This window comes from Ursus americanus, chromosome 25 (genome assembly GCF_024610735.1).
Source record: "Ursus americanus isolate L20-20 chromosome 25, mUrsAme1.1.p, whole genome shotgun sequence".
NCBI classification, from domain to species: Eukaryota; Metazoa; Chordata; class Mammalia; order Carnivora; family Ursidae; genus Ursus; species Ursus americanus.
In genome coordinates this window covers 45353716-45380192 of record NC_142151.1, presented here as the reverse complement: position 1 = coordinate 45380192, position 26477 = coordinate 45353716, and the positions used below count along the sequence as shown (strand labels likewise).

The 26477-nt window shown below is 42.7% G+C and overlaps 1 pseudogene across 1 annotated transcript; it reads right to left on the bottom strand.

Annotated features, from left to right (window-relative positions):
• Positions 1-1806: 1806 nt before the first annotated feature.
• Positions 1807-16398, bottom strand: LOC123794607 (large ribosomal subunit protein eL6-like; annotated as a pseudogene). Its single transcript, XR_015721701.1, has 7 exons — positions 15598-16398; positions 11699-11814; positions 10448-10509; positions 9685-9809; positions 7197-7395; positions 5903-7101; positions 1807-5698 (listed from the first exon to the last, which is right to left on the bottom strand). The product of XR_015721701.1 is annotated as a large ribosomal subunit protein eL6-like (transcript).
• Between the last annotated feature and the right edge of the window lie 10079 nt (positions 16399-26477).

Here is a 26477-nt window from a genome sequence, read left to right as displayed (position 1 = left end):
GCATCTTTCCTTTTCATCACAATATCTCAGACTCTAGAGATTCCACCTGAAAAGCTGACTGAGAAACCAGTGACTTGTTCATGAAAAAAGGAATTGAAACTTCAATGGCATTTTTTTCAAAACCTCATATTCTTAGCAAATGATTAGTAACCTACGGCATTTCTTAGTATTTGCTTTCATAAATGAATTCAATTATTTAATAATTACATATCAACTTTAAAAGCATGGTCAGATTAGTTCCATAAATTAAACTGGCTTGTTCGGTTACACTACATACGTGTTACGATGACAGTGTAGATAATATGGGTGGTTTTATATGCACTATTTTGCTTTTTCCTAAAGTTATGTAGAATATAATTGGTATTTTTTTGTGTGCTCAAACAGGATTCTCTTCTGAACTGTGTCTTCCAATGATGCTTAGTAATTATTATATCTTTGTTTGTATTAAATACTTTTCAATAAAGATTTTCAGGAATTTAAAAAAAAACCTGGAGCACAGGGAAACTTTGCTATATAGTGGCATAAAAATTGGGAAATCCCTTGCCTGAAGTAATGTAGAGTATAGGATTGTACCTAATGAACTGTTCATAGAATTTTTAATGATACAACTTGTAATAGTGATATAACCAAGTAATTAGTAATACATCTTTTAAAAGATGTTCAAAACATCTATGCAGTAACTATGAAAAATAAACTATGAATGGTAAATTATATCAATGAATAGGAAAACTCAGTATTTTGAAGACACTGCTTTCTCCAAATTAATTTATACATACAAAGCACTAATTTTGAGTGGCCATTCCAAGCCTGGAAACATAAAACAAATTAACAGAGATTCCTCCACAAAGCTAAACAATTAGAGTGATAGTTCTGAGTGTTATCCCTTTTTTCCTGGGAATATGGACTATTTCTTTCTCCTTTATCATTTTTCCCTTTCCCTTTTTCTAAATTTGAAAGCCTTTCTATTTTTACTGTCCATGTTTCTTTGAATATTTTTTCATATTCAGTTTATCCACATATCTCATTATCCCTTACCCGACTTCAAACTCCGCTAACACTGTTTTATTTATATGATGTTTGCCGTTAGCACAGTATTTTTAGAATTCTAAAACTTCTTTCTTGGAAGCTTGAAGACAATTATACTCAGACTCTCTCTGACTCCTTGTCAATACCCATCTGATACAGTGCCATGCTCACCCTGGAAAGCTTCAGAAGTGTTCTTCCCAGAACCCCTTCTACCCTCACACACACCCTATCAGTGTTTATCATCTTATTTGCTGAAGGATCCAGAGTGTTTACTCTGTACCCTGCCAACTTTTTCCAAAAACCATCTTAGGTACCATACAATAGTCTGGTATTTTTTTCTCTGCCATCACTGTTGATCCTGAGCAAAAGAGTATAGAAAAAATTAAAGACTTCATTAAGAAAAACAACTTTTGAGGCAAGAGTAATTCCTAACCATCTAAGAAGCTCGGAACAGGTCTGTGCAACAGAAAGTCTGTACTGCACCAAGTCTTTAGTATACAATAATTTCAAATGAAGTTTAGGGAACAGGTGTATATATTAGAAAACCACGTAAATCAGCCTCATCAGAGTTAATCTACTCTGAACAGGACTGGGAATTCAACTGTGGTTGGGAATATATGAAAACAGCATATCCTTGATACCAAAAGCCAAAGTCTGAAAAGGTACTAGCATACATTGTAAGACAATCGTTATCATGGTCATAAGTGCAAAAACCCTAAATAATGTATTGCCAACCTAAATCCAGTTGTAAATAAATAATAATAACACAATGCAACCGAATCAAATTTATTTTAGGAATACAAGATAGGATTAATACTAGAAAATCACCAGTGTTGGGTATCTAATTAACAGAGCAAAGGAGGAAAAGCATATGATTATCTCAAATGATGCAGAAAAATTGGTAAAATTATTACTCATAGAAGACAACTAGAGTTTTTAAAACATATCCAAAAACCTGCTACTAAGTTATCAGAATCAAAAAACAAATGTATCATTGTGCCGAACACAAGGACAACATACAAAAATCAATCATATTTATATATGCTATAACAGCAAAAACTAGAATTGCTTACATGATACCCTTTATAATCCCATTAATAAAATCAAATACTCAAAAAGCCACGTAAGGGAAGATGTTCAAGACTTCCATACAGAAATTACTACAAATAAATAGAAGAGATAAACCACGTAAACACCCTAAAAGATACAATATTGAAAATGCTAATTCTTTCCAAGTTGATTTATAGATGTGAGGACATCCCAGTCACAACGTGGGCAGTTTGTTCTTGAACACTGGCTAGTAGCTTCTACGATTTCAATCTTGCGGTAGGGTGGGTTCTAAAATGGCCTCCAAAGACGTACAACCCTCATCGTCAGAAGCTGTGGATTTCATGAGCTACCAAACCTGCACTTAATTTAAATCCTATAGCAGAGTCCAGGTTAAGACGGGGAGATTATCCAGGTGGGTCTGATCTAATTGCATGTCTTTAAAATAGAGATTTTCTAGGTGATGCCAGAGCAGGAAGTAAGAGAGAGAAAGTGTTAGAAGTATTCTACAAGCCTTTGCTGGTTTGAAGATGGAAGGAACCATGTGAGAAAGAATGTGAAGAGCCTCTCAGAGGACCGAGTGGCCTGCAGCCGACAACCCGCAAGGAGACAGGACCTTCAACCACAGACACAAGGAACAGGGCTCTTCCAACAATGTGAGCTTGGAAGAGGGTTCCTCCCAACGGCTTCCAGGAGAGAGCCCAACCCAACTGATATCTTGATTTTGGCTTTGTGAGACCCTGAACAGAGAATTCAATTGCGATATGCCAGACTTCTGACCTAAAAAACTACGATATGATAAAAAGATATTGTACAAGCTCCAAATCTGTGGTAATTTCTTAATTAAAATCACTAATTTTTGCAGCAAGAGAAAATAAACACAGAGTTCGGTACCTCGAAGAAAGATGCTGCCTAATACATGCCTACAACCGTCACTTTGAGAACTGGGCAGGGCTTGGGGCTGGGGACAGTTTGAGGAACAGGATAGAAAAATCTAAACTGCCTTAAAGAGACTGCTGTAGGGGCACCCGGGTGGCTCAGTCGGTTAAGCGTCTGCCTTCGGCTCAGGTCATGATCCCGGGGTCCTGGGAGCGAGCCCCACATCGGGCTCCCTGCTCATCAAGGAGCCTGCTTCTCCCTCTCCCTCATCTACCGCTCTGCCGACTTATGCTCTCACGCTCTCTCTGTCAAATAAATAAATAAATAAATTTTTTAAAAAATAAATAAATAAAGAGACTGTTGTAGAAATGCGCATGCAAAAGAGGCCGCTGGTGAGGGCTTAGAAAAAAGTGAGGAACGTGTTATTGGAAACTGGAAGAAGAAAATCCTTCTCGTGTACTGGCGGAAAGTTTGCGGAGTTGTCTCCTTCAGCTATGCAGAAAGCAGAGTTTGTAGATGATGAACCTGGACACTAAGCCGAGGAGATTTCCAAGAAAAGTATTAAAGGCACAGCCTGGTTTCTCCTTGTTGCTTTAGTAAAATCCAAGAGGAAAGGGAAAATGAGGGAAGAATTATTAAAGAAGGAACCAGGAATAGAGGACTCAGAAAACTCTCGCCTATCCAGACAGCAAAGATCCTAAAGTTAACAGATTGCTCACAGAGTGGTCCTAGAGAAAAAGCTAACTGTGTGACTGTACAACTCCTTTTGCTGGAACCTCAAAGATCAAAAGTCAGATACTCGGTCACACAAAAATCCTCCTAAAATAGTAAAGGTGTCCGCATAGATCTCAGCTTCTCATCAAAGGAATTTTAAGAGCCTTGACCTTTAGACACCCCAGCCTCGCCAAAGATAGAGAAGGGATTATTTTGGAAAGATCTGTGGACGTATCTTTCTACTAGTGGAGTGGGTCATCATGACATCCACACAAGGCCTACAGGGCTTACAAGAGATTTGCGTTAGAAACACTTCCAACTTAGACAGAAAGAGAAAGAGAGAGTAAAAATGAAAGACAGCCCAACTTCTACAGACAAGGAAATAGGTTGATGAAATTAAGCAGCTAGGCACATCACATACCACCCAGCTTTCATAAAAAAGAAAGTTTGACTCAGCAGAACCAGAGCAAGTACCAGGGAGGATTGTCCCCATGCCTAGAGACCTAATGGATTTCAAAACTCTTTCTGACTAGTGACTCTTCTATTTTCTCTCTTTTTAAACAGGAATGTTCTAGCTATTCTCCTATATCTGTCCAACTGTAGCATGTTGGGAGCAAATAAATTATCCCTTTAATTGCACGACCCACAGATGTAGAGGAATTGTGCTCAGGGTTTTCAGCCACCTCATTCAGATGATGAGATCTGGAATCTTTGAGCTGACATTTAGATGTGATTTTGGACTTTTGGTTGATGCTGAAAAATGGAGTGACAGAACTATAGGAGGAGGCAAACATATTTTGCATTTGGGACAGACAGAATCTTTGGAAGCCAGAGGGCAGACTGCAGTAGGCAGAATTTCTAAAGTAATTCTCCAAAGATGATTTGCACTAGTCTCTGAAGCCTGTAAATATGATGAGTCATTACACTCATGATGAAGTTTATATGGCACAGTTGACCTTCACATAAGGACATTATCTGGGTGGGCCTGATTTAATCACATGAGCTCTTAAAAAGGAAAGCTTTCTTCCCCTAGTGACAGAAAAGAAAGTCAGAAAGATTTGAAACTCAGAACACTCGGTACACTGTTACTGGCTCTAAAGATGAAGTGCCATCTTGTATAAATCCTGACCTATGCTGCTTATCCCGGTCATGAATGTGTCGTACGCTGATGCTGGCCCACTCCTGGACAGCTGCTTCCTTTCTTTGCAACCCATTGTATGGCTTTATAAGTGATAAAGTGAAAGGGAAAACAAGGATGAAGAGGAAAACACATAAGCAACAGAAACTGAGCACAAGGAGCTAAGAACAGCTCCTTGCCAACAGCCAACAGGCAAATGGGGCCCTTAGTCCTGTAACTAAGGACTGAATGGCCGTAAATCAGCCAACACAAATGAGCTTCAAAGAGGACTTCAGGCTTCAGATGAGAGCACAGTCATCTGACACCTTGATTTCAGCATTGAGAGACCCTGAGCGAAGAGCCCAAAAATGCCATCCTTGACTTCAGACCCACAGACCTGGAGGATAATAAATTGTGTTGTTTGCTGCTGTTGTTGTTGTTGTTTTCACAGATCAGTTATTTAATGAGGTTCTTTGTGAGAAACGTAGAACACCAGGTTGTGAGGATAAACTCCATTTGTGGGAGAAAACACGGAGCGGAGGTAGCCCTGAAGCTGAGGGACAGCTTTGAGTTTTGGCAGAATTTACAAGTGCACAGCTTTCTGATCAACCTTGCTCTGCTCTGTGATCTCACATTTCTCTTTCTTCCTGCCAAAGACCTTCCCGGTGTCTGGGTTTATATCGCTTCTTCTAGAAGTAAGCATCAGTGAGATGCTTGGGAGTTTTCACACTGCTGACAGCAATTTTGGTGGAGGTGGGAATGACAGATTTCTGGTGTGTTCTACGTAGAGGAACTCGACTGAGGGCCAGAGGTCCAGTCACAAGTAGCAAGCCACTGCTCAGATGCTTCAGGAAAACCACCTCTTGCCTCTGTGGAGCCCAGTGAGGTTGATCACAGTGGTGCCAGGAGAAGCGCCTGGGTGGCCCAGTCAGTTAAGTGTCTGCCTTCTGCTCAGATCATGATCTCAGGGTCCTGGAATCAAGCCCTGCATGGGGTTCCCTGCTCAGAAGGGAGTCTGCTTCTCCTTCTTCCTCTCCCTCTGCCCTTCCCCATGTTCATTCTCTCTCTCTCAAGTAAATAAAATCTTATCTTTAAAAAAATGGTGCCAGGAGTGATGGCTAGCTTGCAGCTTTCTCACATGCTGACCGAAACGGTTTTTCGCTGTGGCTCAACAGCTTTCAGGCCACATCTTCAGTAGGATAATACCTAGACGTTTTGTGAAGTTTAACCACTCAGGTACCATCCTTCTTGTCACCACCAACTGGTTTTGTGACAGTAGCAAGAACCTTCTCCTTTTTCTTTTCACCTCTGGATTTAGCTGCTGAATACTTCCTGCTGTGCGTGGCCTTTCTGGAATACACAGCTCATGGGGAATATCTGCCAATCCCTTGACTAGGACAGGGCTTTGGCTGCAGTGGGGCTTCCCTTTCTTTGGTGTTTAGCCTTGAGGTTGCCCTTCTTCAATCCTGCCACCAGTATCAGCCTACTTAGCTTCAGGTTTCTTCTCCTTGGTATCTGGCTTCTCAGCTTTTTCACACGCCTTCTTGCAAGATGGGAAGAACAATAAATTTCCTTGTTTTAAAATACAAAGTTTGTGTCCCATTTTGTTACATAGCAGTAGGGAAATTCATAAAGTAAATATAGTCAAGATAATCATGGAGAACAAGGTTGCAGGAATTAACTAGCTTATTTAAAGATTTACTTTTAAGCTCTATTATTAAGTAAATATTCTGGATTGGGCCAAGAAAAGAGAAATAGAAAAATGCAACAGGCCAGAGGGCTCAAAAAATTCTCAAACAGAAAGCGATCTGATTTGTAACAAAGCTGGGGAAAAGACATACTCTTAAATGAATGTTGCAAGGAAATTTGGATATATAGGTAGAAATGAGTGCGGACCTCCATACAAAAGAGCAATATTTATTCTTCATGGATGGTCTCTGTAAATGTGAAATGTAAAAATAAAATAAAACAAGGAATAAGGTAACAGAAGGAAATAGCTTCACATATTGACATAGCAAATAATTATTAAACAGGAAACAGTAAACACTAATGAGGAAGTAAAAGAAGATGCATTAGGGTGTAATAAACAAACCTGCTTGTCCAGAGTAGGGCTCAGCAAACCTCAGCTCCCAAGCCAGCCACTCTCTTATTTTAGGTAAACAGAATTTTTTGGAACTCATACACATCTGTTCATTCACAGGTCGTGGAGGCCTCCTTCAGGGCTGCAATGTAGCTGGGGCGCAGGAGTGTAGGGCACCTGGCTCCGGGGATCAGCCACTCGCCACCGACGATATCCCAAGGCAGAGAGACAAGCGATGCTGAGACGAGAAAGGAGTTTATTCTGGTGAGGCCAACACAGAGGACAGCAGCATAACATCCCAAAGACTGTCTCCAAAGTGCTAAAAACACTCACTGGTTTACAGAAGGGAAATGTGGGACAAAGGTCAGTGGGTATGTGCAGATGGGCAATAAGGTCAGGTTGGTGGTTGTTTTGGGGTCAATCACATGGGATCTTGCTGGTTCATGTTAGTCCTTATTGCTTGAGGAAGAAGTTTTGGTTCACATCACGGAATGCTTTGCCCCAGGAGTCTTTGCCTGAGTTCAGAGATAAGCTGGAAAGAAAAACATAATCAATTAGAAAGTACAGACTAGGGTGCGGGTGGCTTAGTCCATTAAACATCTGACTTGATTTGGGTTCAGGGTTGTGAGATCGAGCCCTACATCGGGTTCATGCTGGGCATGGAGCTTGCTTAAGATTCTCTCTCTCCCTCTCTCTCTCTGCCCCTCCCCACCCTCATTCTCTCTCCCTCTCAAAAGAGACAAAGAACAGAGACGAGCCAGGATATTTCTAAAGAAAATCAGAGGTGGAAGACCTGCTCTATCTGATACCAAGATTTAGTATAAAGCCACCCTTCTCAAGAGAGGGTGGTGCTGCTTAGGAATAGACAAACGCGAGAAAAGAATATACTGTAGACAACAGAAATAAAGGAACTGTATTTTTTTTTCTTTACCACAAAGGTGGCAAGGCAGAGCAGTCAGAAAATGTTCGTATGTTTCTTTGTTTGTTTTAAATAAGTGTCACTGGGTCAGTTGGATAGCCGTATGGAATAAAATAAAATTTGATTTCTACATTACTATCACAAAAAAATGACTTTAGGAAGATTTTAGATTTAAATGTAATGACAAAACAGAAACGTTTCTAGAAGATAGAAGAGAAGAATATAGTCATTACTTGAGACGGGAGAAGGGGGACAGAAACAGAAAAGGAGGGTAGAGGGGAAGTAAGGAGAAGCAACTGCCAGAGGGCAACTGAACCAGATTTCATTTGAATTTAAAGGTGACCCAACAGAAAACAGACATTAAGATGTTAAAATTACTTCTATCTCAAACTGTGTTTGTCATTAAAACGAAACGAATTCTCTGTGGAAACGAACAACACGGTCTCCCAGATACTACACGGCGTAATGGATGTAAGAAACGGGGGTCAAATGAAATAAAGTATCTCCTTCTGTAACGCTATCTTATCATTTACGTTCACTGTTTTTATAAGCCCAATAAATAAAAAAGGAATTTGTGTTACAAATTCACGTGTAAATTACAGAATACACACTGTCGCTGCCCATGTGAGTCTCCCAAAAAGTAGGAAATTAAAGCTCCTGTCTTCCTAGGGGAAAAAAAAAAAGAGCCTAATTAAGGGGCCAAAGAAATGCAGTGAAAGCATAAAATATCATTAAGAAAGTGAAAAAAAAAAATGAGACGCACAGAAAAGCTTCTAGGAAGCTGAAAGAGAAACTAAGGTGTGTCCTGAAAGAAGACCACAGTCCTTCCTTCCCTAGACTGACCATGGGCCTCAACCACCATCGTCCTCCGTCTCACACACGGATCCCTACGCTGTGCAGACCGTCAAGAGTTTGCTCTGCTAACGGTTCCTTGGACACCAGCATTGCCCAGTGTTGACTGCGATGAACTAGGGTAAAGGACCAAAACTGTATGAAACTGCATGGAAGTAGGTGTCAATTGCGTGGACAGAGTTCATTAAGGTCACCTGAAGCCCCAGAGTAGGCTTCTCACTATCGTAAGCCCTGAGTCTATATTAATGTTCTTAAACTTGAGAAGTAGAAGGGAGAACTACAAAACAACTCGAATGAGCTTCCGTTGTGAATGTGTTAAATTAACATTTAGTAAGCACAACACCAGGGTATGCAATGGCGGGCTATAAGTTCGACAAAAGACCACAAGGGAAGCTGAAAGAGAGAAGTCTAGCACTCACTGGGCCTGGAGAAAGTACACAGCATGTAGAGGGGGCCACATCGGAGGTCAAGACAGGGTGGAGGCAGAGAGTAAGCGGCAGGACCTGGGGCACGTGCTTTCTGTGGGAGGAAGGCTTTGGAGTTCTTGCACTAACGTCAGATTGGTCAATTCAAACCAAAAAGAGCCAGGTTTCAGTAAGTTCCACAGGGCTGTTATCCAAGGGACACCAAAGCAAAGGCTCTGAAAAGCAAGGGAGACTGTTGCTCACAAGTCCTTGGGGGTTCAGGGGAGGGGATCCTATCAGGAATTTACGTTTGCTTATGGCTGTCATCTGGCGCGTGAATTTGTTGGAGGGGACTAGTGTCAGTCGAGGCCGCTGCCGGTCACTTGGCAACACACAGTAAATGCCAAGACAGCAACATCATGGAACAGTTTGGCTAAACTCACAACCATCTGTGCCGCGATGCCTCGGGAACCGGGATGGCGACCACTTGCCTCTCTAAGTCCAGCCCCTTGAGAACCGTAGGCCAGGTGGAAATTCCACTAGACTCCATGTTTCTGGAGCTCACGTCTGAGCAGCTTAGGAGGTGAAATGGGTACCTTGATCTGAATCTACAATGTCTCGTGGGCCAAAGGGGGCGTGCACATACCTGGTGAAGGAGGAGATTCTGTGGTGGGAAGCAGCGTTTCTGGAAAGAGCAGCCAGCAGGAGTCCAGTGAAGGTTCTGTGATGCTCGCGGCATACCTGGGAGCTCCAGCAGAAAGTGGCAGCAGTCTGGTAAAATCAATTTGCCATCAAATAAGTTCTGTCACCAAGGGGCACATGTCCCCACCTGGGAGGTTTTCGGAGTTTTGTTTGGGAGCAAAGGGGGCACTTATCTGCCACCACTTTGTCTAAAGCAGGGGTGAGGGGGATGCAGCACCTGCGAGCCCAGTCAGGGAGTGCTGTCACTCTCTTATGGCCTGATATGATATGGGCCCCCTCTGCCATGGATAGGGCGTCTCTGGAGGATTAGCTGTGTCCGGGGCTGTGACTGGTACTCCGAAAGGTGGCTCATGTGGAACCGTACGTAATTTGGATGAGTCCGCAATGTTATTATAACGCGTTTCTTGTGTTCGTTAGCATGTGTATGCAGAGACTGATAATCCTTACGTACGAGTTGGCTATCTCTCTATGGCATTCACCTTTATTATGCCCATCGGTTTCCTTCTCTCTCTCCACATCTAGACTCTGCACTCTGACAACACTCGTGTTGTCTTAAACTATTGCATAAAGTACCAGCTAAATACATCAATAAATACAGGGTGGAAGGAGGAGTCAAAATGGAAAGTAGAAGACAGGGAGAGGGAGGAGAAAGGGAGCAGGCAAAAGGGTTCATTCAAGTGCTGCAGTTTGGGGCAAGCAACTGTTACCTAAAGGAAGTTCCTAAAGGTTAGGACTTCTTCAAACTTCTTTGTTTCTTTTCTGTCTTCCCCTTTGAAAGGCAAACCCCATGACAGTTAGAATTGTGTTGAGCTGCCTTGTTCATAGCTGTCTCCATGAAGCTTGGAACAGTGTCCAGGACCTGTCAGGTACTTAATGGAAATTAAAGGCTTCAGAAATAAAGTATTGGCATCATAGAGTTCTGGTGTCAGCTCTGCTATGACAGGGGAAAACTGACATGTCACAGAAAAATCTGGGGCTCAGTTTCATCAATTGGAAGAATTCCATAAAGCCTACCCTGTCAAACCAAAGGATTTTTTCTGATAAACAAATAAAACAATGGGCATAAAACTTCTTTGAAGGTATTCTACACGTTAAGGTTTTGGAAGTTATGTTGAGAAAAGTGGGACGGTATTTTGGAAAGTAACACAGGGGTAAGTACAAAAGCCACTCATAAAACTGTTAGGTAGGATGTAATGGGAAGTTACTGAAATAAGAGGACTGAAAGCTATCAGCAGTAGGGAGGTGAAGGGACAAAATGTTTTGTTTGGCAGAACCAACAGTTCCAGCCAGGAAGACACTCAACGAGGTATTTCCCTGATAGTCCCTTGCTAGGTATGCCTTGCCCGACAGCCCCTTAGGTGAGCCCGTCTGAGCCACACTGGATCTGGGAACCTGCCCAGAAGCCCCTCTGAGCTGACCTGACGTTACCTTTAGCTTTTCATAATACTATGATCTCTTCCTATTGGTAGAGCTTTCTGCCATTTTTGAACATACAATGTATGTGCTAGCACTTTGACATACTAAATACACGCAACTGAACCGGAAGTGCCTGTGTGAGCTCCCTGCCCCACCCCTAATACACGGAATAGAAGCTTCCTGTACTAACCCCCAGGGAACAGTGCTTTGAGAGCTAGCCGTCTCCTTACTTGGACCAGTAATAAAACGTTCTTTGCTTTTCACATTTCCGATGCACCCCAAGCAGTGAACCCCCGTCAAGTTCAGTTACAAATCGATCCGCAGAAGGGATTCAAAGGAAGAAAAAAGTTAAATGCATAAACGAGATTATTGCTACATTGATTACAATAACCAAGACCTGGAAATAACCTAAATGTCTCACGATAAAATAAATTTAACAAAATGTTAGACTATTTTGTAATGATTAAAGCAAATTTTCAATAACAGTGAAAAGAAAATACATGAAAAGAATATAGTAAAACTAACTGGCAAGAAATAAGTACCTGGGTGGCTCAGCTGGTTGAGCGCCCGACTCTTGATTTCAGCTCCGGTCATGATCTCAGGGTTGTGAGATCAATCGCCTCTTGCACACGCTCTCTCTCTCTCTTTCTCTCTTTCTCTAAAAAGGAAGGGAGGGAGGGAGAGAGGGAGGGAGGAAGGAAGGAAGGAAGGAGGGAAGGAAGGAAGGAAGGAAGGAAGGAAGGAAGGAAGGAAGGAAGGAAGGAAGGAGGGAAGGAAGGAAGGAGGGAAGGGGTGTTGGGAGGGAGGGAAAGAAGATCAGTGTTGTCTAAACACAATTAAAACAACTATATAAAATTAGCATGTATGATAAAGAAGTAAAAATAATTGTGTTTTAGGAAAGTACTTACTGCAAACTAGCCTCAACTAAGGCTAATTTTAGCAGAAAAGTAACTTAATATGAACTGTCAGCTGATTCCTAAAATCACTAGAAGGGCTAGAGAAACAGATGAAGCTTATGTTTCCAAGGGCACCACCACCATCCCTGCCACAGGACTAGTCTGGTGAGAAAACGGCCACCAGGACCACTAGCCAGCGCTGCTGCCGGGCACTGGATGCTAAGAATCTGACTAGCGAAAACAGCGATTGCTGCCTGTGAAACATGTTTCTGTGTCAGAATTCAATCCTACATTGCATAAAGTACCAGCTAAATACATTCTCCTTACAATCTAGATGCTTCTGCAGGTAGTACACGCCAGCAAAACAAAGGCCGTTTGCACACACCGCTTGGTCTGCTTATCTTCAGACCGAGGTCTCGGGAACGTTCCTAAGATTAGCAGAACTCGTTCACACACCTCCCCCTAGAAGCTGAGAAACTTCCCAACTTCACTGTGGGGAAACTATACACAGCATCCTATTTAATTCTCATAAAAACAGCCAACATTATAATCTAGATTTTCCAAATAGAGAAATTGAGATGTATCTATTTTATAAATTATAGGTTGTTTGGGGTTTTTTAGGAAAGAATATGTGGCAATTGAGAATCTGGAAGTGTATTCCCTTTCAGCTATCTGTAACCGTGTACTTCTAGGGTAGGGTACCCCAGCTTGAAGATTGTCAGTCTAACTCAATTTATTAGATACCACTAGCTCAGGAGACAAATACAAGATAATCATCTCAATCAGCCTAATTTAATCACTGAATAATAACTGACTATTCAGTAGCAGATTGTAAAAACTGCAACTAAGAATATGAAGGATAGAGTTTGGGCCCTTCCAGAGTGAGTAGTTAAAAAGCTATAAAAGGACACATAGAGATGGGAACATTGAGTGATGGTGTCGAGGCTTAAAACAGAGAGGGAGACACAGAGCAAGCACTGAGGTCTTCTGTCATCCACAAAGAAGGACATTTTTCACTCTTCCTTTCCAACTATTTAAACTTTTATTTCCTGTTCTCATACCAATGTTCAGGCTAGGCACCTAGTACAGTGTTGGAAAAAAAAGTAGTGATGGCATCATTCACTGAATTATTCCTGGTCTTATGATAAACGTCTTTAGGAATTTATAATTCATAACTGACTGTGCTGTTATTTGTAACATCAGCTGTAGGTTATTTGTAAATGATCTTAACTTTTTCATGTTCAGAGGGTTCCCTTTTACTCCTCATTGGCCAAGACTTTTAATAAGTATATATGTATTTTCTCTGTTCATCCTTTAATATGTTGAATTACATTAAAAGACTCCTTCTCTTAAAATAGTTTTTCTTTCCAGGATGAAATCCAGTTTTCCAGACACAGTGTCTTGTCTTTAAAGATAGATTCACATCACTGCTAATTTGAGTATAAGTTTTGCATCTCTTCATAAACAAGACCCACCTGTAATGCCTGATTCTTACATCATCCTTGAAAGATTTTAGTATCAAAGTTATGCTATTTTCATAAAACAAGTAGAATAACATTCCCTCTTTTATATCTTCAGGAGGAGTTGTCTGTGTTTAGAAGTATTTACTCTTTACATTGCTAGTATGATTCACAGACGTGATGAGGGCTGGAAACTTCCAGTCTACCATCTTGCTGACATCACTCCCTTAATTTATATTTCTTAAAAGTTTGCACATTTCATCTGTTTTCAAATTCATTGTCATGAAGTTACTCATGACATGCCCCTTACCTGTTTAGCTTCAAGCATCAATAATTACATTCGCTTTTTATACTAATATAGTTAATTTTGCATAAGCAATGTCCACCCTCAGAAGGAATCTCACTTCTGACTCCTTCTGATTGTTCTAAATCCACAGCACAGCAGAGAGCCCAGAGTCATGGGGCATGCCATAAACCGATTCCATAGATACCCCGCAGATGTTAAATATTCATTTATTACTTATTAACCAGACAATAACGCCTGTGAGTCCCTTGGGCATTTATCCACTTTTAAACATTCAATCCAAAATACCAGAAAATTCGACATATTAAACACCAAACATCAAGGTTAATGCACCCAGTGTAATACTAAACAGGACAAATTCTGGGAAATACCCCACATTCTTAGGGGAGAACACGAAAATCATGTAGCAGGTCTGAATATCACTACGGCTCAGGACCAAGCGTTCAAACAGTGAACATGGGATAAGCACTCCCGGGCCACAAGCCAATACTATAAGCACATTCCAATTTGTCATACCTAGTTTCATTTCCTTTATTCCTTAGTTTCACAGTATCATTTGGGAGCTGTACCAAACCCCTCTCTGGCTCCTCTAACAACTGAGAGGTCACTGTTTGTTGGGGAGAAGGAGTACTGCTCTAACTTCAGATTTCAGAGTGTGTGTGTGTGTGTGTGTGTGTGTGTGTGTGTGCGTGTGTAAAGGCAAGGGGGAAATTTTCCCTTTGGCTATTTCTCCTCTAAGATTTGTGGGAGTAAACTCTTCATCCCATTTGAACGGTAACTTCCAAGAATCGGTATTGGGCCAAGGAAGGAGGGTACCATGCACACCAGAGTCAAGAAAGATGCCCATGAGGTCCATGTCCTTAGGGCCCAGTGACCCCGAACATTGTACTCACAGGCATCCTAAAAGGATTTGGAAAAACTGCATACCCTCTCACGCATTTTTAAATTGACATTTAAGATTGTTAAAGAAATTGTTTAAATTTAAATAGTTGCAAGTGATATAACTTCCAGCACATTAGAATACTGACATTTAAAATAAAACTGCTACTTTACTCATTCAAATGTATCCCACAGGATCTAAATGCCATAGCAATTTGACACCCACTATCAAACATTTTTAAAAGACAAGATGTTTTTAAAGTTAAAAATTTTCCAACATTTTTTTTTCTCCTTAACCTGTATTTTTATTTCACTGTCCCCTAGAACTTTATCCTCATATATGTTTATGCTTGAAAACATTTTATAGACTCCTTTATCACATTTTTTCTGCAACAAAATACGTATATTATTTAAATCTTTTTGCACAATTCCAAGTGCTAAAAATATATTTCTGAATTTAGATATTAATACAATTTTTATATACTATTGGTCAAAATAGTAGATGCAAATTGTAAATCTTGACAAATATCAAACACAAAAATATATCATTGGAAATGCATTTCATGGAGGGACTTTTTTTCCAATTAGTTCATTCATCCAAGGATAAATATTACTTAAAGCTGCCAGATTCAGCATGAATACTAGCTCTATTTTTATTTATTTATTTATTTATTTATTTATTTATTTAGTGAGGGCTGACAAAATATTTTCAAGCAAATTAGTCGGTAAAAAAAAGGATAATTTTTTGTTTTAACAATATTAACCGATTCTTCAAATTCCTTTAAGTTATATGCTTTAAAAATCAATAAACACTTATTATCAAAAACTTAATAATCAGATGACAAAAATTTAGAGGCCACTTGATTTGCAAAATGATTGGCTACTTGGTTAGGGTCACTCACTGTCAGCACGGGCGCCATGATCAAGTGTCCTTCCGCTGCACGTCCCAGAGGTTTTTACACATCAGGTTAGTTCCTTCATCCCAGGCTGGTTCTCAGGCCAACAAATTTTAGGAAAGAATGTGTGGAAACTGAGAATCTGGACATTTATTTCCTTTAAGCTATCTGTAACTGTTTACCTCCAAGGTAGGGTACACCAGGCTGGGGATTCCTAATTTAACCCAAATTGCTAGGTGTCTCTACTTTAGGAGACAAACACGGTAACAATCCGTTCAATCAATCTAATTCAGTAACTGTTTAATAACTGACTACCACGTAGCAACAGAGAAAACAAAGGGTAGAGTTTGGGCCCTTCCAGAGTGAGCTAGTTAAAAAGCTATAAAAGGACACATAGAGATGGGCACAGTGAGTGACAGTGTCGGGAGGAAGACTGAGCAGGCACTGAAGTCTTCAAGTCTGAAAATGCGGAAGGTAAAAGCTGGTTCAGCTCAAAGAAGATCCTTGGCTTGAACACCCAATGTGGGATCGCGAACGCCCTCCACTTGGGGGGGCCACCGAATAGAAGCATCCACCAGAGAGAGCCAGCTCTTAGTTACAATGCCGGGAGGGGGTGGAACACAGGTGTTAAATGTGACAGAATCTCGCTTAACCACGTCCCAAAACTCTGGTTGCTTTCCCTTCCCTTGACTCTTTTGTAGACTTATCTCCTTAAGGAGCTCTGCTGAGAAAAAGGTGACTTGGCCAAGGGAGAACATTCATAGTGATGAGGGAACAGAAGGCAAGCTGAGAACAAAGCAGAAACTGACGCCCTGCAGGCCCAGCCCCCCCCCCCCCCATGGGATGTACGTGACGTTCCTCAGGCACCCCTGGCTGCCCAAAAGCTAAGGAAAAGAAAAACAAATAGTTAACTAACAGAGATCACAATCCTGCAAGACCCTGGTCTCCCTCAGTTGACACCTGTCCTAGTGATTTACAGGGAAGAAGCTTTCTTATCGATAGCCTAACTTCCAGAGACCCATAATTCAGTTTCCTGGAGCCCTAACAATTCCACCCCCTCCATAAAACTGAGGGAGGCTGAGGCAGAAGGAAATGTAAATAAAACGGAATTTCTTTCCGGACCTGCAGCCCATTGATAAGGACACGTGATAGGAGGAAAGTAACATTCTCCTGGGATCTCCCAACTCTCTTACTATTAACACCTTCTACAGGGGTCAACAACCTTAACTTGACAATAGCAAGGCCTCCAGTGTCCTGCGAGTCTTCTTTAACATATGAAAGTGCTTTCTCAACCTCCCTTTTCCTCACCTCCCCCAACCCCATGGTATATAATCTGTCACCTCTCACAACCCGGGGCAGCAGCTCTTTCTGCCCACGGGTCCTGTCCCTGTGCTTTAATAAACCACCAATTTTGCACCAAAGACACCTCAAGAATTCTTTCTTGGGCGTCGGCTCCGGACTCCACCCCACGGAAACTCACTATATTCCACGACCTCATCAGTAGGCTTTGCAGCCCTAAAAACATCCTTCTTGGCGGCTTCCGAAGCCGTCATAAATGAAAGGACAAGCTTCAGTCTGGTCAAGGTCCTTCGGGAAATGGAGAAACAGAATGAACTGTAGGTGAGATCACCGGGGTGTCCAGAGCTAGCAACCGCACGAATTTCAGCAGCCAAATGCCAGGACTCCTGGAACTACAGGAAAGGAAAAAAGCCGGAATTTTAAAGTTGTATCCATGTTCCCTGTGGGGGAAGAAGGAGGTCTCCGAAAATCCCTGGGGATGCAAGATGGCACTATTAGTGCTTCCAGGTGCAAACCATAGAAGCTCAGGCCCTAAGGCAGCTGCAGGAAAGCCACCCAGGTGCCTCGGGGGCGGGGAAGACTCAAGGGCTGTAACAGAGACAAAGAGAAGGCAATGTTCTTGACAGTTAACTTCCCTGCGGGATCAAGAGACAGAATATTCACTTTAGAGGCATCGCTTGTGTATGGAGGCAGGAAAATGGGAAGGAAAGCAAAGCTATTCGATAGAAGCCTTTTTTTTTTTTTTTAAAGTTATTGGCACTTAGGGCGGCTGAGTGACTCAGTGGGTTAATTGTCCAGCTCTTGATTTCAGCACAGGTCATGATCTCTGGGTCCTGAGCTTGAGGCTCCCATGGGGCTCCACACTGGGCATGGAGCCTGCTTAAGATTTTCTCTCTCTTCTCCTCCCGTACACCCAGCTCGCTCTCGGTCTCTCTCTCCCTCCTTCTCTCTCTCTAAAATCAAAAAAAAAAAAAAAAAATTAAATTGCTGGCACCGTATTAAGTTGGGTTTTACTGCCATCTGGTGGTCACTGTAATACTGCCATGACCAAACACTGCGTCCAAACAGAACAGGAAGAAGGAACAAGCAGAGGCCAATTCTTACCACGTGGTATTGGAACTGAGTTAAGTTCTACGTTGACATAATTTGTAAGCTAACCTGGCAACACCAAGGAAGCTGTGTGGTCAACTACTTTGGTCTGGGCGGGTACATACCGGATGAATCACTGATTCTCCACAGCACCAGCTACCCCACCCGTGGAATGGTGAGGAGAGCGGCCGCCTGCCATTGAATCCCAGCTTGGCCCCTGGAGGACCTTGAGCAAGGCACTTAACTTCTCTTGATCCCAGTTTCAGCATCTGAAGAATGAGGTTAATAAGAGCATCTAATGTAGAGGGTGCGTTTGAGAATCAGGCTCATCCATACATGTGATTAAACTTAGAACAGCTCCTGAAACATAGTAAGTGATCAATTAACAGTTCCTCCTTCAGGAACCGACCACAGGTTTGTCAAACCGAGAAGAAAAATAAAGCTGGTCAGTCTCCAACCTCCTCTTCACTCTTGCCCAGAGAAGAGGAATCTGGTTCTGAGGGGTCGGATTTCAGGATGCTAAGTGGATCTGGTGCCTAGTGGACAGAAAATTAGGGTACAGCCCAGCCGCTACCGGTAAATGCCATTTGGTCAGTTTCTCCTGGTTACCTCAGGTACGGTTTTGCACCTTCAGAGTCCCGAACACACGGCTTTGGGCTTATGGAGAACCCACTTTAAAAACCTCCAATGGTTGGAGCGCCTGGGTGGCGCAGTCGTTGGGTGTCTGCCTTCGGCTCAGGGCGTGATCCCAGCGTTCTGGGATCGAGCCCCACATCAGGGTCCTCTGCTGGGAGCCTGCTTCTTCCTCTCCCACTCCCCCTGCCTGTGTTCCCTCTCTCGCTGGCTGTCTCTCTCTCTGTCAAATAAATAAATAAAATCTTTAAAAAAAAAAAAAACCTCCAATGGCTTCTTCCTTCTCACGAAGCCCATGTGATCTGGCCTCCAGCCACTCCTCTGATCCTACGCATTCCCTCTCCCCTCCTTTCACACCTCTTCCCAGCCATGGTGGCCACCTTGCTGTTCCTCAGCTGCAGAGAAGCACGCTCCGCCCCGGGGTTTTAGACTCACAGCCCCTTCTGCCCACATCACTCGTCCCCAGACATCCACAAGGCTCCCTCCCTCACTTCCTTCAGCTCGCTCCTTAAATGACATCTCCTCAGAGAATTCTTCCCTAATCACAACATCATAAAGAAGGATGTCACAGCTGATTCTGCCTTTACTCAAAGCACTTAACCATTTGACATGCAATTTATGTATTTTACCTGTTGGATTGTCCACGTTCCTCCACTCAAATGTTATCTCTGTGAGGGCAGGAGCCTTGTTCTGTTTCGTTCACTCTAACAAGGTCAAACACAGACCTTTCCCCTTTTTCCTGAACCAGCTGACCAAGCCAGGCTCAGAACCTCCAACTTCCCATTCCTGTCTCCTAACTGATCAGCTAAGATTAGAATTGCATGTGCCCTGGGGCACCTGGGTGGCTCAGGTCATGCTCTCAGGGTCCTTGGATCGAGCCCCACGTCACGCTCCCCACTCAGCAAGAACTCTATTTAATTTCATGACTACTAGTCTCTCCTATCTTGCTGGTTCTCTCATTAATAAGTAAGTCTTTTATGTAGTCTCATACCACGTTGTATGAGAGTCAAGGGTTTTTTCCCCAAGCTTTTGAAAAGTAGAGTTTGATGGAAGTTAGGAAGGAAAGAAGGAAAAAAGAGATTTTCTTCTCAGAGTACTCTCCATAAAATGAGTAACCCTGGCACTTCCCTTCCCCCTCATCACCTCTCCTCTCCCTTTCTGCCCCTCCTCCCTCTGCCAGCTCTCTCTAGTAAATCTACCAGACAACCTGAAGACTAATACAAAAGGTCCTTTCTTTTTTTTTTTTTAATTATATTATGTTAGTCACCATACAGTATATCCCTAGTTTTCGATGTAAAGCTCGATGATTCATTAGTTGCGTATAACATCCAGTGCATCATGCAATACGTGCCCTCCTTACTACCCATCACCGGTCTATCCCATTCCCCCACCCCCCTCCCCTCTGAAGCCCTCAGTTTGTTTCTCAGAGTCCATAGTCTCTCATGCTTCATTCCCCCTTCTGTTTACCCCCCTTTCTTCTTCCCCTTCTTCTCCTACCGATCTTCCTGCTTATGTTCCATAAATGAGTGAAACCATATAATTGTCTTTCTCTGCTTGACTTATTTCACTTAACATTATCTCCTCCAGTGCTGTCCATGTTGTAGCAAATGTTGAGAACTCGTTCTTTCTGATGGCTGAGTAATATTCCATTGTGTATATGGACCACATCTTCTTAATCCAGTCATCTGTTGAAAGGCATCTCGGCTCCTTCCACGATTTAGCTATTGTGGACATTGCTGCTATGAACATTGGGGTGCATATGGCCCTTCTCTTCACTACGTCTGTATCTTTGGGGTAAATACCCAGTAGTGCAATGACTGGATCATAGGGTAGCTCAATTTTTAACTTTTTAAGGAACCTCCACACTGTTTTCCAAAGTGGCTGTACCAACTTGCATTCCCACCAACAATGTAGGAGGGATCCCCTTTCTCCACATCCTCTCCAACATTTGTTGTTTCCTGCCTTGTCAATTTTTTCCATTCTAACTGGCGTAAGGTGGTATGTCAACATGGTTTTGATTTGAATTTCCCTGATGGCTAATGATTTTGAACATTTTTTCATGTGTCTGTTACCCATTTGTATGTCTTCATTGGAAAAGTGTCTGTTCATATCTTCTGCCCATTTTTTGATTTGATCATTTGTTTCTCGTGTATTGAGTTTGAGAAGTTCTTTGCAGATCTTGGATACCAGTCTTTTATCTGTAGTGTCATTTGCAAATATATTCTCCCATTCCGTGGGCTGCCTCTTAGTTTTTTTGACTGTTTCCTTGGCTATGCAGAAGCTTTTTATCTTGATGAAGTCCCACAAGTTCATTTTTTCTTTCGTTTCTCTTGCCTTTGGAGATGTGTCATGAAAAAAGTTGCTGTGGCCAATGTCAAAGAGGTTGCTGCCTATGTTCTCCTCTAGGATTCTGATGGATTCCTGTCTCACATCGAGGTCTTTCATCCATTTGGAGTTTATCTTTGCGTATGGTGTGAGAGAGTGGTCAAGTTTCATTCTTTTGCATGTAGCTGTCCAATTTTCCCAGCACCATTTATTGAAGAGACTGTCTTTTTTCCACTGGATGTTTTTTCCTGCTTTATCAAAGATTAGTTGCCCAAAGAGCCGAGGGTCCATTTCTGGGTTCTCTATTCTGTTCCATTGGTCTATGTGTCTGTTTAAAAGGCACTTTCTGGGGCACCTGGGTGGCACAGCGGTTAAGCGTCTGCCTTCGGCTCAGGGCGTGATCCCGGCATTCTGGGATCGAGCCCCACATCAGGCTTCTCCGCTAGGAGACTGCTTCTTCCTCTTCCACTCCCCCTGCTTGTGTTCCCTCTCTTGCTGGCTGTCTCTATCTCTATCGAATAAATAAATAAAAATCTTAAAAAAAAAAAAAAAGGCACTTTCTGCCATCACACCCTAGAGCTCTGGGACCTGCCAAGCCCCATCTGGAGTCTCACCTGCCCAAGGAGGAAGAAGCCATGGGATAATCCCCTCTGGGCTGCAGTTACCTCCCAAGTTAAATAAAGTCTTGGAACTAGAGAGGTTTTTACCTAACTACCCCCACAGACCCCCCCACCCAGGGCATTCCCCTGGGCTCCTGGGTGAACACAGCTGGCCTGGAGCCAGGGCCGGGTGAGCAGGGTCACTCACCCACCAGGGCTGGCATCAGAAGAGCTCAACTTTCACTTCTTTAAATACCACACTTCTGAGTAGGATTTAATTGGAAGCAAAGTGTATCGTGGGTATTTATTTGCATATGTATTTGAAATGTTTACGACATTTAAATGATTCAAATATTAGCTTTTAGCATTAGACTTTTCAGTGTGGTATAATCATTCCATTTGAATAATATATCATCTATAGAGTATTTTCAATATAAATAGAATATAGACCCATCTATTCTTAAAATGGCCAGCATCATACTATTGTTATCATATTCATTGTTATATAGTATCATAACTGGGCTAATAACTGCAACTTGCTTCAAATATTTTACCTTTATGTGGCATTTATGTAGCATTTAAATTATTAATGTACCACCCTATAACACTGAATCAACCTATTTGCCTGTTTGTGAATGCAATTTATGCCCAATGTGGAAGAAAATAGAAGCTTACTTCTGGCAAATATCATTAAGTGGAGAAAATGTCCATCCCCAGGGGTGGATCAAGCCAAGATCAGGGACACCTGCCTGCTGTGTCATTGCCAGTCAAGTTGCAAAGCAGCCCCATCCCCAAATTTCAAGGAGATGGAACTGGAGGAGATTATGCTAAGTGAAATAAGTCAAGAAGAGAAAGACAATTATCATGTGGAACATAAGGAACAGCATGGAGGACATTAGGAGAAGGAAGGGAAGAGCGAAAGAGGGGAATCAGAGGGGAATGAAGCATGAGAGACTATGGACTCCGGGAAACAAACAGGGTTTCAGAGGGGAGGGGAGTGGGGGATGGGCTAGCCCAGTGATGGGTATTAAGGAGGGCACGTATTGCATGGTGTACTGGGTGTTATACGCAAACAATGAATCATGGAACACTCATCAAAAACTAATGATGTACTGTATGGGGACTAACATAACATAATTAAAAATTCTTTTTCAAGGAGAATATCAAGCGCTTTCACTCAAGATGGTCTCTGAAAGAAAAGAAAGCACAGCTTTGCTTGTTTTTGTCTCTTGATAGTCAAACTGAACAGGAAACATCACCCAGCTCCTTGCTCCCTCCTCGCTACAGTGCCTTCTCTTCAAGTCCATTCCTTGGATGGTGGCGGTGGTGGGTGGGTCATTTTTTTTTAATCCTGCAATGGGGTTTTTTTATGATTATATATATCTGAGGACAAATGTGAGGATTAGAACCAAAAATACTCTTTTTTCCTCTCGCAAAAGGATAGGCAAACCCTAACTTGCACTGGGATCACAATTAGCAGTGACCCTGTTGCCTTCTGTCTTGTTATGCTACCATCCTCAGCCCATGGATTCTACGTTACCACCTGGTGAAGATATCTCTTCCACTTCCAGCTCACATGTCCTCATTCTGACCAGTAGAGAGGAGAAAAGGGAAAAGGAAGAGCACACCCATTCTGCCCTCTAAGGATTTTGCTCAGCAAATACACCAGCCAGCTCCATGTGCGTACTCTTGGCCTGAACTTAGTCTGGTGGCCGTAACAGTAACAATGGCAGCTGGGAAATCGTCATTAGGTCTGGCAGCCAAGTGTCCAGCTAACCCTTGAAGGTTCTATGTCTGAGGAAGAAGAGAAGAGTGGATATTAGGGACTAACTTGCCACCTCTGTCACCATCTGTCCCTTTGACCACCCAACTATCTGTGTATAACTTTCCTCTCCCTAGAGGACACACACCCCGTCCTCAAAAAAGACAATAGCAACCTTCCAACCAGGCACCACCTCCAGATCAAAGTCCCGGATCTCTGGGTGATGAACTCTTTCTCGATCAGGTCGAGATCTGTCTCTGTGATCTGAAGACCTATAAGCTGCCAACCGTCATCTGCCCCAAGTCACCCCTAGTTGGCAGGTGCTTAGCTTTCCAATTCTGGCAGTTTCCTTTCTTCGAATGTGCTGACACTAAATAACAGCAGTCATTAGCCTTTCACCCTGCAAAGTCTGGGTTTTTGCTGCCCAATGGTCAGTCGCCAAGCCAATGTCATATTTTTAGTTTGCGTCTGATGCATCTTCCCATTTCCGGGACTTTAAATATGGTAATGTGTCCCTTCTCGCCATCTCTCTCTCTCTCACAGAAAGTCTAGAGTTTGCATGATCAACCCACCACCATAAGAAACCCGGCCTTCTTTGATCTTCTACCACCCTCCCCGTGTATTTTCACTTTATGGCTGTTCTGGCCTCAGTTATCATGCCCACGTTACAAGCAGCAGGAAGGAAAGAAAAGAAAGGGGAAAGCCATGTGCCCTCTTGGAAACTGTTCAGAAGTTGAACGATACTCTTCCCACTTACCTCAGGCTGACCTATTTAAGCTACGTGGCCACAGCTGATCTGCGAAGAACATTCAGAAATGGAACTTTCCCTCTGGGACGCCCTGGGCTCAGCTGAGTTTAGGGACTCTAGTACTGATAAAGGAGGAAAGAATCCCTAGCACAAGGAGGAGTGCTTCTCCTCTCTGTCTGTGGTTTCCCTCTGGATGAGCAAGGTTCTGCTTGTACGACAGTTCTGGCCTCTCACTCTCTCCTGGGAGGTGGGGAAAGTGATTCCATCAGATCTGTGACTTTGAAAAGTATAACTGGGAATGCTCAACCTACCTCCTTCCTCTCATCTCTCTCTTGAAAATAAGTTGCTTGCAGAAAGAACACAATAAACTCTGCCCCTCCATGTCCCAAATTTTGTGGAGATATTCCCTGACTGAAGAATCACGGGAGCTCAGTGCTGCCTGTGACTAGGTGTCAATCTGTCTAATCCTAGAGACCAGAATTAGGAAGCCCGCTTCCCTATGTGTCACGTACTCCAGTACCGAAATATCAATAATGGAGCTAATAATTTTACCTCCATCTGTCTTACCTTGTCTTGTCCAGCTCTTAACATTGTTTCAGAAGCTCGGCCTATAAAACAGTGCTACTATGTATTTGACCCATTTTCAAGACAGCATAGATAACGGATGTTCACTGTGAAAATGCCAATCAATATAAGCAAGAGTAAGGAAGAAATTAAAGATCACCAGAACTCCCAATTCCACCATTTTAGGGTTGGTTGCCATTATTTTCACGTTTAGAACCACATTCCATATATTATGCACACATGCACATACGTGTATGTGTAATTTCACACAAATGGGCTCTCATGCAGGGTTTATATGGTCATTATTTTACTTTCAGGAAGTAACCAATTCAAAAATCACACTGGACAACGTTAAAGAGGCAAGAAAGACTTAATTCAAGGTTATTGCAATAGGGGCCAGAACTCAGAACTCAGAGTCAGAACTCAGTCTGAGCTTGAATCTAAGGAAACACAGGACTGCAGAGGTTTCAGAACTGAGGTAGAGGGAGCAGACTGGCTGTGTTTGCTAATTGACTTCACCCAGAGGAAAAGTAAGTTTTCTCACATCTTCAAGACTAGGGGTGGTTTTACAACTTGGAACAAGGCTCCCACTGAAGCGAGACTTCCACCCTCCCAGAGACCGGGAGGCAGGGGCACTGTCTTCCTCAGTGATTACATTTCGAAAAGATGGTTCCCAAGTCTTTGAGAAGGACAATCCTGGATTGTAAAAAAGGTGAAAAGCTTTTTAAAATATTTATATCTCAAAGGGGCAGAAAGAACTTGTAATTATAAAAATTACAAGTCTTCTAAAGAAATGCTCTAAGAAAAGGGAGCTCAGGAGCTAGAGTCAGGAAGAAGCCTGTAAGTGACATCAGCAAGATGGACTTCCCCTATGAATAACAATAATTTGGTGGCCATCCATGGACAAAAGTACCTCATGGAAGATTCAGGATCCAGGTAGGAGCCTGTGAAACTGAGGTGTAGTTTAAGGCCTAGGAAAGCCATTTTCAGAATGCAGGCCCACATGGCCAACTTACCAACCATGGTCCCAGCTACAAACATGGAACAGCTCTGTACCCCAGAGGACTCAGCGGTAGCCCCGTTTGACTTGGTCCTGTCACCAGCACCATATGCCGAGGGACCCAGGAGCAATCCTACACGTTCATACGTCAGGTGTCAGGTAAAAGGCACAGAAAACTCCTTCCCTCCTGCAGATACCAAACTGGCCCACAAACAAGTTCCAGCCCCTCACAGTCATGACCCCAGAGGTAAGCCCACCAAACTCAGTCAGACCATAGATTCTGAAAATGCCCTGTAACTGGGCCCCGGCCCATCCCAGTCACAGTCTACAATCAGTCTTGTTGGCGCAGAGACCCTGCAGGAGACACTCCCATCCGTGACCCCCAAAGAGCCTAAAAGAGCCCCATACTCAGAGCCAGCCTCTCAGTCAGTCACAGTCCAGGGTCAGTTCTGCCCAGCCAGGGACCCAGCCAGGAACTCATCATCAAGGAAAAGCGAATCAAAACCACGATGACATATCACCTCCCACCAGTCAGAACGACTAGAATCAGAAAGATAAACAAGTGTGGGCAAGGATGCGGAGAAAGGGGAGCCCTCATGCAAATTTGGTGGGAACGTAAATCGGTGCAGCCACACGGAAGTCAGTGTGGAGCTTCCTCAGAAAATTAAAAATAGAATTACCATGTGATCTAGTAATCCCACTTCTGGGCCAATACCCAAAGGAAATAAGCAAATAAGTCAAATTGCAGAAGCTAAGAATGAGAGGGAATATCAATAAAATCAAAGAAATCAACAAATCATGGAAAATATTAAATAACATTTCCTATAAGATCAGGTGCAAAAAAAGTATTCCCAGAATCACCTCTGT